This window comes from Lissotriton helveticus, chromosome 1_1 (genome assembly GCF_964261635.1).
Source record: "Lissotriton helveticus chromosome 1_1, aLisHel1.1, whole genome shotgun sequence".
Lineage (NCBI taxonomy): Eukaryota > Metazoa > Chordata > Amphibia > Caudata > Salamandridae > Lissotriton > Lissotriton helveticus.
Window position 1 is genome coordinate 325,842,118 of NC_136057.1, and position 14,209 is coordinate 325,856,326.

Here is a 14,209-nt window from a genome sequence, read left to right on the forward strand (position 1 = left end):
GCGGTGCATCAGGGGGCCGGATGTCTTAAGATCCTGAACATCCTGTTGCAGCTGCAACACGTCGTCCGTCAAGCTCGTGGTTTTGATGTCCAGCGATTTGACCTTCTCACTAGTTTTGGTGAGATCGGCGCAAATCAGGTTAACTTCAATGGTCACTGTATCTAACTTATGGTCCAGTGACCTCATCTGCTGCCCCGAGGAAGTCTTAAGACCATCAATAGCAGCCATTACATCTTGCAGTGTAAGCTCCTATGCAGAGTCCACCGACTCCCTGCCTCCTTCCAACACCCGGCCTGATCCAGAGGGCGATCCCCTTGGCAGCGTGTAGTGGTCCAGCTTGTTGGACTGCACCGCTCGAGATCCCTTGGTCGATCTAGGAGGCTGTCTCTCGCCCTCAGACCGCGCCGCCATTATGGGTCCGCAGTCAGCAAGTGCGACCCCTCTGTCCCGACTGCTGCGATTACAGAGCCCTACCCTCTGTCTCCCAGGGGCACCGGCCTCGGGCCAAGAAGCGACGGGCAGTTAACTATGCGGAACTCTATCACCAGTGGTCCAGCAGCTCCAGGAAGCGTTCGCAAACAAGACCAGCGCTCCACTGTATTCAGTCCCAGGCTGCCGTGTTCCAAGTAACAGAATAAGAACCAATCCCCCGCAGCACCACAAGCCAGTAGTGTCTCAACTAACAACTGTGGGGTATGGGCCGTTACCGGGCAGCCAATGTCTTCGCCCGTATCCCCGGCTCAGCAGGGCTCTCTAGTGTCGCTCAACACAGAGGCCCAGTTAGGAACACAAGAAGGCTGGGTCCCACAAAGGTCAGCACTGCAGACCCGGCACCGACGCCGGATCCAGAGGTCATAGGTGCTGCAATGCACTAACAGATCGTGCACGCCGACAGTCTGGGTCTCTATGGCAGCCTTCTGCCTCGACGAGCGGGCGCCCCGCGGCACCTCCCGGCCTCTCACGCCACCTCGCTAGCCGCAATCAAAGGCTCGACCTGGAAGGAGGAAGCCAGCCGCTCCTCACAGGCCCACGGCTCGGTCGCCGCCTCTGCAATCGTAACCGGCGCAGGCGCCACCACTGATGCACTCTTGCGGGTCCCCCGCTCGGGCTACTTCGTCTGGTCCAGCTGGGGAGGCATGGCGGAATCTCCTCTCCACCCCCCGCTGGCAGGATAATTGACAGGAGTGCCGCGACGGGTAGAGCAGCCTCTCCGATCCGTCCTCACTCCAATTTCGAGCCGCGGCCGGCGACTTCCGGTCATTCTGTCCGGTGTTGTTTGACTCCGGGTCGGCCACTGCGTCCACTCGGGTCCCCGGCTTCATGGCTGGCGGAGGCCCAAACTGCCAAAGGCCACAACTCCGGCTCTCTCTCATCTCGGGAGCCCGGAGTTGGACCGGTCCGCACCGCTACCCCTCCGCCAGATAATTCCGACCTCTGTGCCACAGGATGTCCGCAGGATAGTGTGTGCGAGGCGCGGTCAAACGGAGCTACGGGCTCACGCGGCCATCTTGTATGGACACGTAGCTCCTCCTCAACCTCTTTTTAAAAAAAATTCTCAGGAACTACTGAACGGATTTACACAATTTTTTTTTTTTGTAAACAAACATTTTACAGCTCATCAACCAGTACCATATTAAGGCTGAAACAGTGCTCACATAGTGATGAATGAATTACTTAGCGTCATTTACAGGAACGATTATACATTCTTAGAAGCATCCTCTTGTCTAATGTCTCTGCTTCTTACAGTGCTCCTGTAATCATCCATCTTAACAACAGTTCTAGGAGATTGTGAGCTATATCTCTATCAGGGGAATCCATTCCATAAGCATCCATGCTAGTCCTTACTCTTATCTATCCCAACAGTCAATGGATTAACAAAATACCCACTTCCCTCCCTCCCCCTCTAACTCTACCCACCCCCTCCCACTGTCGGACATGTCGCTCCATCCTTCAACTCTGTGTTGAGAATTGTTCAAACTTGTAGGGCATCTGGCATCACAGTTCATGAAAGCAGACATCCGCATAAGAGGGATCCACCATGTAGTACCCGCTGTCCATCACCTGAGTCACCCGCTCAAGAAGGGCAATGCTTCAGTCCGTATGTACAAGTCTCCTCACTCAGGGGGTTGGTCGGTGTAATCTGTCGGGCTCGCGTAAGTCCACCATCGCCACCCATGCCCTAGCCGTGTCCAAAATTGTTTCATTATTGGTTCTCTGGGCCATTTGTAATCTAAAAATTCCCTCACAGTCAGCCCACTTTATGAATTCTCGCAGCCATCATGAGGTGTTAGGTGCAGTGACCTCCTTCCAAAGGCCGGTAATTACTCTCTTAACTAGGAATAACCCCAAATCTATGAATTTACTGGTAACTTTATTACAGGCACTGTGGGGAACCAGTGTATTAGACAAAAACCCGGAGTCTGATTGATATCTCTATCGTTATTTCACCTAGTTTAGTCGTTCCCTCCCTCCAGAACCCGTCTAACAATGGACACTCCCAAAACATGTGTAGAAATGTAGCGTTTTCTACTTTACAACGCGGACAGGCTGTTCGGGACCCGAAAAATTTGTTAATTTTGTGTGGAGTGAGATACACTCTGTGGAAGACATAAAACTGGATTAGTTGAAATCTCGCGTTTCTAGAGCATTTCCACGCCCGTTCCATCAGTGCCTCCCATGACTTCTATATGGGGATCCCAAGGTCCCCTTCACATTTGACAAGCAGACTCTCCATAGGGGACCTGATCTCCTAGGTAATTCGCCTATACAGGCAGGTAACCGCCTTGATCGTCCCTGTCGCAGATACCACATTTTTTTTTAAACTTTTTTTTTTGAAAACCTTTATTAAGGCAAGCAGAGCAATACAATCGCAGGCCTACAACCACAAGGGCCGGCCGCAAAATCAGGAGATAAAGACAGGGCATTGTAAATGTGTACGATAAAAGGAGGAAGCACGTTATAATCGTAGGACGTGGTCGTAGCACAGTGAAGCACTAGGATAGAAGAGGTTTCATTTTAATAATATGGAGAGGGGGGCAACGGCCATATCAACAGAGGCATCACACTACACAACAGACAAAATGAGACGGGAGGGGTATACCCCTCCATGCAATCAAAAATCGATGATAAGCAATAGGGCCGAAAACACCCTACGCCCGCCGAAGGCAGGCCAGGAGTAAAGGTCAAACAATAGCAAGCAATTTAGCAAAATGTCGTGCAGAAAACCACCCGTACAAGACAGAAAGAAAGACAAGTGCAGATGCCTAACAGAAAAAGGATGGAAAAAGAAGATATAGCCAACCCCCTTGGAAAAAGAGAGAAAGGGACCATAGAACAAAACAAACTAAAATAACAAAACCCCCCCATCACCTGCCACCCTACATCACCGTAATGGCTATGGCCTACCCCACTAACAGCGTGCCTGTCGCCCCAGAGTCACCCTAAAGAAAGGAAATAAAGAGAGAAAGAAGAGGACTCTAGCGAAAAAGAATGAGGAGAGGAGCCGGCGATGTAGATACCCGGTCCCCCCCATCCCCGCAACTAAAATCATAGAGACCGAGGCCACAGAAAATACAGAGATCAGCAAACGCACAGAACCTAATCAATAACAGCCCTACAAGACGTGTCCGTGAATCACCATTAACCAGCAAGAAGTCCCTCCAAGACCCAAGCGAGGTCACCCCTGGCCACTTCTGTGAATAGTAGAACTGCTAAACAGCCTTGCAGTCAGGAGACAGGACGATACAAAAAGTCCAATCCGTCCAGGCGGATCAGGCAGCGCCTTCGCACAACATTGTTCCAGCCACCAAGAAGCAGCCAACGATACATGGCGGCGGCCAGAATGCAACGATACGTCGATCACCAACGAGGCCAAGTCCAAAAACAGGTCTGCCAAGCACGGAAAGGAAAACACAGGATGCGGGAGGCATCGCAGCACAGGAGCCAGATCTATTCGCACCCTCAAAATTGTAGATTCATCCGGGGACCCCGGCACAGCAACCGAAGGAGAGTCACCGGCACCAACTCGGGGGGGAAGCCACTACGCCACAAGATGGCGGATCGGCAAAGGCAGCGATCCGTACCTCCAAGTCCCGGGATATCCGGAGCAGAGCAGTCCGCAGGGTAACCAGGGCAACCAGCACGTGACTACGCGTAAGCGTCTCCCCATATAGCCGAAGTCCGGGGGTCTCAAATGCAGCGGTGTCTCCGTCTCCGGGAGGGGTGCATTCCAAGGGGTCATCCGCCATCTTAACCACGTCGTTCTCCGCCACTTCCCCCTCCACCTCCGAGTCCAGTCCGACCGCCGGAGGCAACAGGTCTCACGGCTGATCGTCGGCGGTCGACGCTTGGTGCGGAAAGGAGAGTCGCCAAAAGGCCAGGTGCGCTCCTCGCAGCTCTCCGGGAGCCAACCGCCGGTTCCCGAACGGGACTATTAACGTGGGCGGGCGACACACCCAAGGGGAACCAGGCGACACGGCTTCTCTCCGGCTCGTCAACAGCTCGGGCATACGGGGCAACCCACTATTGGGAGTGGGTCAGCACCATCTCTCCCGGCTCGCGGCTCCCAGGCTCCCATCCACAGGCTTCTCATCCAAACCAGGGTCGCCAACACTTCGAACACTGCCGGGCGGCCGCTGCACTTGAGGCCCCGGCGTCGGAGCCAAGAAGGCCAGCAAGCAGACGAGGGCAGTTCTCCGGAGCTACTGCACGATGGAGCCCCAAAATTAGATGGTAAGTGAGCGTTTTTCTCTAACAGAGATCATAAGGCCTTGCTCAGGATTATCAACAGGATAGGCGTGCGGGGAGGAAGGGACCTCAGAGCGAAGCGTTCATGCGACTGTTCCGATCGCCATCTTGGCTCCTCCCCCCAGATGCCACATATTGGCATGGAAGAGAGGTCGGCGGTTCCACCATCCCCTTCTTCCAGTGCTTACGGATGGCTGCTGTCAATGCAGCATTCAAGAGGAAGTCATTCCGGGGCAGCTCGTACCTTTCTAAAAGGTCCTGGAAGGGTATGAGGGCCCGTCCTAGAGATCTCCAATAGTTCAGATCCCCACTTCTTCCCAATCTCGGAATCTGTGCCAATCTCCCCCATGCGGCAATGCCTCACAGACCCGCAACGTGATCTCAGGTGTATGCGGGGGTCCTACCTAGGCTCTTCTGTTGGCCTGATTCCAGCATTGTCGCATCACCCACAGATCCCTCGGGCCTCTCTTTCGCTTAAAGGGAGCCAGAGGAGTACCCGAGAAAGTTGGTGTAGGTCCGGGTCCATGCCCCCTTGGTCTTCTCCAATATGTAATCTCCTTGCCATCCACTTTGTGAACCATTGGAATGGGACTGCATGGTAATAGGCCCTCAAAATCAGGGACTGCAAATCCCCCCTCCCGTCTAGGTCTCAGCATGGTGGTGAGCGCCACTCTGCACCTCCCAGAACCCCATAAAAATCCCGTAATCATGGTGTTGAGTTGGGTGAAGTATTTTCGTGGTCTCAATAGAGGTAGTGAGCCAAAGTAATAAAGTAGTCGAGGCAGAGTTACCATCTTTAGCGGCGCCACCCTCCCTGCTACTTTATGTGGAAGGGTCCCCCAAAATTCAAAGTTGCTCCTGGTGGTTTGTAATGCTCTACCTACATTATCTTCCAACAGGTCAGAGGGTGTATGATAAATCTGCACTCCTAGGTAGGTCAGACAGCTGCTTTGCCACCTAGCGCATCTGGTCGTTCACCTCTACTAACCCTGAGCAAGGAAAAGGCACGTCTTATTCCAGTTGACTTTGAGACCCGCCACTCGACCTAATCTGGCCTGCAGTTCTCGGGCTCCCTGTAACTCATCTACAGCGTTGGCGAGGAACATTAGGAGATCTTTTGCGTATAGAACAATGAAGTAGAACTGACCCACAACGTCCAGGCCTCTGTAGGATTGCCCCGACCTTGCAAGAACAGCCAACGGCTCCACTGCCAGTGCGAACAGGAGGGGAGACAGCAGGCATACCTGCCTCGTCCCCCTGCCCACACTGCAGGCCTCTGAAATTACTCCCCCTGTGCGTACCCTGGCAGTCAAGAGGTTGTACAATATTTCCGTTTAGGCCCCAAATCCCTCGCCCAGGCCGAAAGCTCGTAGGAGCCTAAATAGATATGGCCACTCAAGACTATTGAATGCCTTCTCGATGTCGATCGATAAGATGCAAGCCTCATCTCCTTCATGCGTTGAGTTGTGCAGTAGTTGACACAGTCTGCGTACATTCATGGCCGTATTTCGGGAAGGAATAAACCCCGCCTGGTCTACATGCACAAGTGCTGTCATATGGGTCATCAAACGGCTGGCTAAAATGCGACTTAATATCTTGTAATCTAGGTTAAGCATAGCAACGGGGCGATAGGCGGCGCGATCCCACGCTGGTTTATCCGGTTTGAGGAGTAGTATGATTATCGCTTCCCTGGTTGAATGAGGTAAACAGCCTTCCTGCTTTGACCTGTTGTAGAGGGCTAGCAGGTGGGGAGCCAGTTGATCCACATACGTAGCATAAAACTCTATTGGAAGCCCATCTGTGCCAGGGGTTTTGTTCCTGGCCATGCATGTTATGGCTCCCCTGAGCTCCCCCAGTTCTATATCCAGACCTAAGATCCCTGCATATTCCGCCTCAATTTGGGGAAGTTCTATATCCAGGAATCCCTCCTCCAATATCCGTGAATCTAATTGACTTTGATACAAGGTAGTATAATATTCCAGGAACTGTGTATTAATAGCTTACTCCCCGTAATAAGTTGTTCTATCTCCAGCTCGCAGTTCTAAGATTGGTGTCCCTCTGCGCGCCGGGTTGGACAGCCAAGCCAGCAGTGCCCCAGATTTGTCCCTCTTAGCGTGTGACCGCGCCGCGTGCGCCCTGTAATCAAAACATCTCAAGCGTTCTACTTGGGCTGCCAGTTCTTCCCTGGCCGTCATAAGATGTATCCTCTCGTTCAGCTCTCTCTTTCCACGACTATGAGCTGTTGTTCCGCCCTCTGTACATCGTTCAGCAAGGTTCTACGTACCCCAACCGATTCCCCAATACAGCGGCCCCTTATCACTACTTTGAAAGCATCCCACTCATTGTGTAGGCTGGCGGTCGTGTTAGTGTTGTTCTGGAAGTACTCCTCGATAGTAGTGCCTATTGTGGTTCTAATGATCTGGTCTTCCAATGTCTCGGGTGGAGACGCCAACTGGGGATTATGAGTTTAAGTCGTACCCAATTCATGGACACTAGTAGGGGATTATGATCAGATATCGTCCTGGTTAAGTACTCGCTCAGTGTGATCCCTACATGTACATCTGGGGAACAGAGGATAGAGTACAGTCGAACATGTAGCTCATGTAGAGCCGAGAAATAGGTAGTCCCGTTCCCCCGGATGATGGGCCCTCCAGGTGTCCGTCAGTCCCCAGTGCCATTGCCAGTCTCGTCGGGCTTCTGCTATTCTATGTGTTGGAGTGTCGGGGAGTGGTGGATGAGAACGGTCCAGGGCCACTTCAGTAATGCAATTGAAATCTCCCCCCAAAAGCACGGATCCAGTCAGGACCGGTGCCAATTTCTGGGAGAGCTGTGCAAACAAATCAGGTTGATCGACATTAGGAGCATATATACTTACTATAGTAATATTCCGGCCATCAAGGCACCCCATCACCACTATGAATCGGCCCTCAGGGTCTATTATCTGCCGAACATATTGAAAACGGACCCTCGCTCGCACCCATACTAAGGTCCCTCTTGCAAAGGCAGAGTACATAGTGTGAAACACCTGCCCCCTGCATCGGCGCTGTAGCGCTGCCCCTTCTGTCTTTGTCAGGTGGGTTTATTGTAGTAATGCAATTCGCACTCCTATTCTCGGCAGGTAAGCATGTATTTTGTGCCATCTGTTCATAGTGTGCATCCCCCATAAGTCATAATTCTGATGCTATGGAGGTACCCATAATTCCGACTCCAGACTCACAGAAATCATCCATAGCGACATGTTTGACCCCAAACCATTTGCCCCCAACTGTAAACTCTACCCAACTCCCACTCCCCAGCACAGGTGCACAAGAACAGGTCCCCATCCAAAAAAAGTCATTCATACAAAAAAAACATAAAAGGTGGTGGTGCATGTCCCGCTTCCGTTGGCCTTAGAACCCCCCCTCTATAGCTAGTTCCCCCATTAGGTCCCCATGATACATAGATGCCCACCCGCAGCGTACCAGCTGGGTCTCTAGGGCCAAGAGTCAAAATTGGTCATCCTACCATCCTCTCCCGATGCAACCTGCGGTCCGATCATCCAAACACCCCATCCGCCGCCTGTGGAGTAACGTCCAGAAGTTCAGTATCGGAGAGCCCCTTGGCACTGCTCGATCTCGAGCTCTCAGTTCTGTCTCTCTCGTGATCCGTGTCGTTGCTAGATGGACTGACATCACCATGGCTAATGGCTTCCACTGCTTGGACTGCTCTGTCTCATTCCTGTCGGCGGCCAGCAGGAGCGATGGATCGCTGCAGCGGCGGAGTGGAGGACAACCGCCGTCGGGGCGAGCTTGGATGAGCGTGTTTCAGTGCTATGTCTGGTTTCCAACCAGTCCCAAGCAGCCTGCGAGGTGAGAAAGAAGTGCGTGTCCGCCTCTGAAGTTACCCTAAGGCGGGCCGGGAACAGCATGGCGTAGGGGAGACGGAGCTGGTGCAACTTCCGCTTAACAGCCAGGAAGGAAGATCTTTGTCGCTGCACTTCTCTAGTATAGTCTGGGAATATTTTCACCTTGCTGTTCCCGATCTGTAGAATCTGTTTCTCACAGGCTCTTTGTAAGATGAAATTTCGATCCCGATAATGCAGTAGTCTCACTACCAGTGGGCAGGGTGGAGCACCAGGTTTAGGTGGTCTAGCCCGGGACCCTGTGGGAACATTCCAGTGCATAGAAGGGGGAGAGACCCTCCGGGGGCCACCTCCATTTTCAGCCAAGTTTCCAGGTACTGGACCGCATCAGCTCCCTCCTTCCATTCCGGAACACCTACGATGTGGAGATTATTCCTTCTTGAGTGCTCCTCGCTGTCCTCAGCCCTCATCTCTAGCACCTTGACCATGTTTACCCCTTCTTTCAGGGTGTCTTGTAGGGTGGCGACCTTGTCCGGTATGTCCTTAATGGTGGTTTCATTTGTCACCACTCTCTCTAAGTTTTCGGTGGTCATCTTTCAAGAGGGTGAGATCCGACCGAATGACGTCCATCCTCGCCTCCAGCACCTCTCACGAAGATATAAAGACCTGCATGATGTCAACCAAGGTGGGTCTCCGGGTTGCCCCACTCCACGTCCTCCAGCTGTGCTCTCATCATCGTCCGTCTGCTGCTCCGGTTCGTCCATCCGCAGGACCTCATACCCCCTGGTGACCGTCCTGTTCTTAACAGACACGGTCACTCCAGACGCTGCTCCCCGCTCTGCCTGCCACCTGAAGTGCTTCTGCCTCCTCGCCTCGCTCTTTTGCCTGCCATTGGATTGAGATCGCAAGTAGCCATTAACGCTAGACTGCCTGAGAGGCTGGAACTTTGCTGAGCATTGTTTTACCGTAGCGCTCTGTTTGCCTAACTATGCTGTAATTTATATGTTAAAATTGCTGCGCTGCCTGTCTAACTAATTGCTGCCTGATTTCACCGGTGCCACTGCCATCTGAATCGCGTTATCGATCTCTGTGCCCCATTCCGGTTTCGATTTTGGCTGAGGCCATTTTGAGCTTGCTGTTGTTGTTGTTGCTTTCTGTGCCTTCCCTGCCCAGATCCCCGCCCAGCTCCCGCCTCCCAGCTGACCATCCCTCGCCCCTCCCCTCTTCTATCTGCATATGACAGATGTTTCTGAGCGCAGCGGTCGCGCCCCATGCGCGCCCCATGCGCGCCGAAGGTGCGCCAAAGGTAAGCCCGTCCACGCCTGGATCGCGCCCAGCGCCAGACCCTCTGGCCCCCACAAACCGCACTCCACCAGCATAACGTATGACGCCGCCACCCTCCTAGCCCTTAACCCCGGACGCACACCTCAATGCTACGAAGCTGCCCCTGGACGTACCCACGGTCCCTTTGCTTGCCACTCCTGCAATTTTACCAGCATCAAGACCCATACCACATCCACTAACCCCAAACACAGCTCTGACTCTAACCACCTGAAGTGCATCCTGCTGAACACCCGCTCGGTCCACAGACACGCCACCGAACTCTGGGATCTACTCGACACTACATCACCGGACGTCGCCTTCCTTACTGAAACATGGATGAACGCATCATCAACACCCGACATCGCCATAGCCATCCCGGACAATTACAAGATCATCCGAAAAGACCGCTCCGTTCAAACAGGAGGAGGAATCGCCATCGTCCATAAGAACACCATCAAAATCACGACCAGCTCCGACGATAACCTTACAACCGCCGAACACCTCCACTTCCAGATCCACACCGACCCTAGAACCACACTCAGAGGCACCCTCATCTACAGGCCTCCAGGCACCCGTAAACAATTCAGTGAAGACATCACTGACTTCATCAGTGGGCACCAGCCTCCCCGGGTGCTTACTCTCCATGTTGAATGGATCACTTATACAGGGTAAAGTCCCAAACAACTTCAAAAAAGCCCTTCTCATTCCCCTTATAAAAAAGGCAGGTGCCAACCCGCTTGATCCGCTCAATTACAGACCGATATCGTTGCTGCCATACTGCGCCAAGCTTCTGGAGTCTCACGTCTGTGACAGCATTTCCACATTCCTGGAGAAATCAGAGTATCTTGCACCTAATCAGGCTGGCTTCCGTCCTTGCCACTCTACCGAGGCGGTCATTCTTTCGGTGCAGAATACTCTGAGGCGGAACGCGGATGTGGGGATCCATCAGGCTCTGGTGCTATTGGACCTCTCTGCTGCGTTCGACACGGTCGACCACACCATCTTGGTCGACCGTGTCGAGCAGGCAGGTCTCAGGGGCCCTGCGTTGAGCTGGATCCGCTCATTCATCACTGGCCGAACACAATCGGTCAGACTGGGCTCCTTTACGGCTCCGGCTATACCCACCACCTGCGGAGTACCTCAAGGCTCCTCGTTATCCCCCCTGCTTTTTAATTTGTACCTCCGCCCCCTTCTGTTCTCCCTCAGGAATGCAAAGGCAACCATCTTCAACTACGCTGATGATTTGCAGCTCATCTTTCCTTTAAACACCAAGGACTCTGTGGTTGAATTTCAAAACACCATGTCCCACATTTTGAGTTGGATGAGCTGCAATCATCTGAAACTCAACCCTGGCAAGACCGAACTGGTCTTGCCTGGACAGAGTACACTCAGTTGGAACCCCAGCTTCTGGCCCTCCAGCATGGGCGCTCCCCCATCCAAATCCTCTTCGGTTAAGAGCTTAGGTATCTTCATCAGCGAGGACCTCTCTTTAAAAAAACAGGTTGGAGCAGTTGTGTCCTCCAGTTTTTTTCAGTTGAAGAAAATAAAAAAAATAGCTCGTTTCTTCTCCATAGCGGCCCTCACACAGATCGTCATCTCCCTGGTTTTGTCCAGGCTGGACTTTTCCAACAGTCTTTACCTTGGGCTCCAAATGGGAGAGCTTAAACGCCTCCAGCTGGTTCAGAACCAGGCGGCCAGACTCCTTTTGAACATTCCTAGGAGGCAGTCAGTCAGGCTTGGCCTCAAACAGCTACACTGGCTGCCGGTTGAGCAACGTGTGGCCTTCAAAGCTGGGTGCATTATATTTAAGTCTCTGCATGACACTGGCCCCCTGTTTATTAGAGACTTATTTAAAAGATATAGTCCTTCCCGTAATCTCCGGTCCATCCACAAATCTCTCCTGATTGTGCCTCCATTCAAGAGGAAGCGTCTCGGAGGCAGCTGCTTTGACCACCTCGCAGCGGCCTACTGGAATTCTCTTCCCCTCCCTCTAAAACTGAGCGACAACATCCTCAGCTTCAGACACTCCTTGAAGACCTGGCTCTTTTCTCAGGCACATTACTGAGCTGCTTCATTTCCACTAATTGACTGTCGCGCATTGCTCCTTTCTATAGCGCCATGAAGCCTCCGGGCGCACGAGCGCTCAATAAATGCTGACTAACATTAACATTAACATTAACATTAACATTAACATCAGTCCACATGCCCTCGCCTCCGAGAACTACATTCTACTAGGAGACCTCAACTTCCACCTGGAAATGAAAAACGACAGCAACACCACCACCCTTCTTGACAACCTGGCCAATCTCGGCCTCAAACAACTTGTTGACACCCCCACCCATGTAGCCGGACATACGCTCGACCCAATCTTCACCTCGAGCAAACACATCTCCTTCGATCGCACCACAGCTATCCATTGGACGGACCACAGTTGTGTTCACTTCAGCTACAAAACCACCTCGACCCATAACCCCCCACAACCTATTCCCCGAAGAAAATGGAACAAAATCACCACCGACCAACTCCTCACATCGCTCAACCAAAACCCACCCGCCCTCTCATCGGACCCAAACCAAGCTGCCATCAAATTCAAACAATGGATCACTCACAGCGCTGACGAATTAGCACCCTTGAAAAACCATCACACCAAACAAGACAGCAAAAAGGCCCCCTGGTTCAACGATGACCTTAAGAAATCCAAGAAACTATGCCGTACTCTCGAGAAAACATGGAGAAAAAACCCAACCACTGACAACATGACCACCTTCAAGGCAGCCACCCGCAAACACCACCAGCTGATTCGATCCACCAAGAAATCACCATTCAAGAATCGACTCGACAACAACGCCCATAACAGCAAGGAACTATTTAACATCGTCAAAGAATTCACCAACCCCACCGCAGCCTCAAACGATATCACTCCCTCCCAAGACCTCTGCAATTCGTTATCCTCCTCCTTCTTCTACAACAAAATTGCCGACATACATAACATCTTCGAAAACAGTTCCAACGAACAATCCTCTCCACCCCCATCAGAACCTAAACCGCCCTCTAACAACCTCAGCGCCTGGAACCCAATCACCACTGAAGACACTATCCGCCTTATGAATTCCATCCACTCCGGCTCGCCAACCGACCCCTGTCCCCACCACATCTTCAACAAAGCAGACTCCATCATCGCACCCCATCTCCGTGATGTCATCAACTGCTCCTTCAACTCTGCTACCTTCCCAGAAAGCTGGAAACATGCCGAAGTCAGCGCCCTCCTGAAGAAACCCACAGCAGACCCCTCTCAACTTAAAAACTACCGCCCCATATCCCTCCTCCCATTCCCGGCCAAAGTCATCGAAAAAGCTGTCAATAGCCAGCTCGCCGCCTTCCTCGAATCCAACAACTCCCTCGATCCCTCGCAGTCCGGCTTTCGAGCCAAACACAGCACCGAAACCGCCCTCATCGCAGCAACAGACGACATCCGAACACTACTAGACAACGGAGAAACAGTGGCCCTCATTCTACTCGACCTCTCCGCCGCCTTCGACACTGTCTGTCACAGCACCCTCATACAACGCCTCAGCAACATCGGCATAAAAGGAAAAGCCTTGGACTGGATCATCTCGTTCCTAGCTGGGAGAACTCAGAGAGTCCGACTTCCCCCATTCAAATCAGAGGCCACCGAAGTCATCTGCGGTGTACCACAAGGATCATCACTCAGTCCCTCCCTCTTCAACGTTTACATGAGTCCACCCGCTTCCATCGCGCGTCAACACAACCTTAACATCATCTCCTATGCTGACGACACCCAGCTGATCCTTTCCCTCACCAAAGACCCCAACACCGCCAAAACCAATCTTCACGAAGGCATGAAAGAAGTAGCTGTATGGATGAAAAACAGCCGCCTAAAACAAAACGGAAGTGCTCATCCTAGGATCATCCCCCTCTGCTTGGGATGACTCATGGTGGCCTTCGGATCTAGGCTCAGCACCCATACCCACAGACCACGCACGTAACCTTGGCTTCATCCTAGACTCCTCACTCTCGATGACCAAACAAGTCAACGCCGTCTCATCCTCCTGCTTCAACGTACTTCGTATGCTCAAAAAAATCTTCCACTGGATCCCCACCGAGACAAGAAAGACTGTCACCCACGCACTGGTTACGAGTCGACTAGACTACGGAAACACCCTCTACGCCGGAATTACAGCCAAATTACAGAAAAAACTCCAACGCATCCAAAACGCATCAGCGAGACCCATTTTGGACATCCCTCGCCAAGTTCACATTACCGGCCACCTGAAAGAC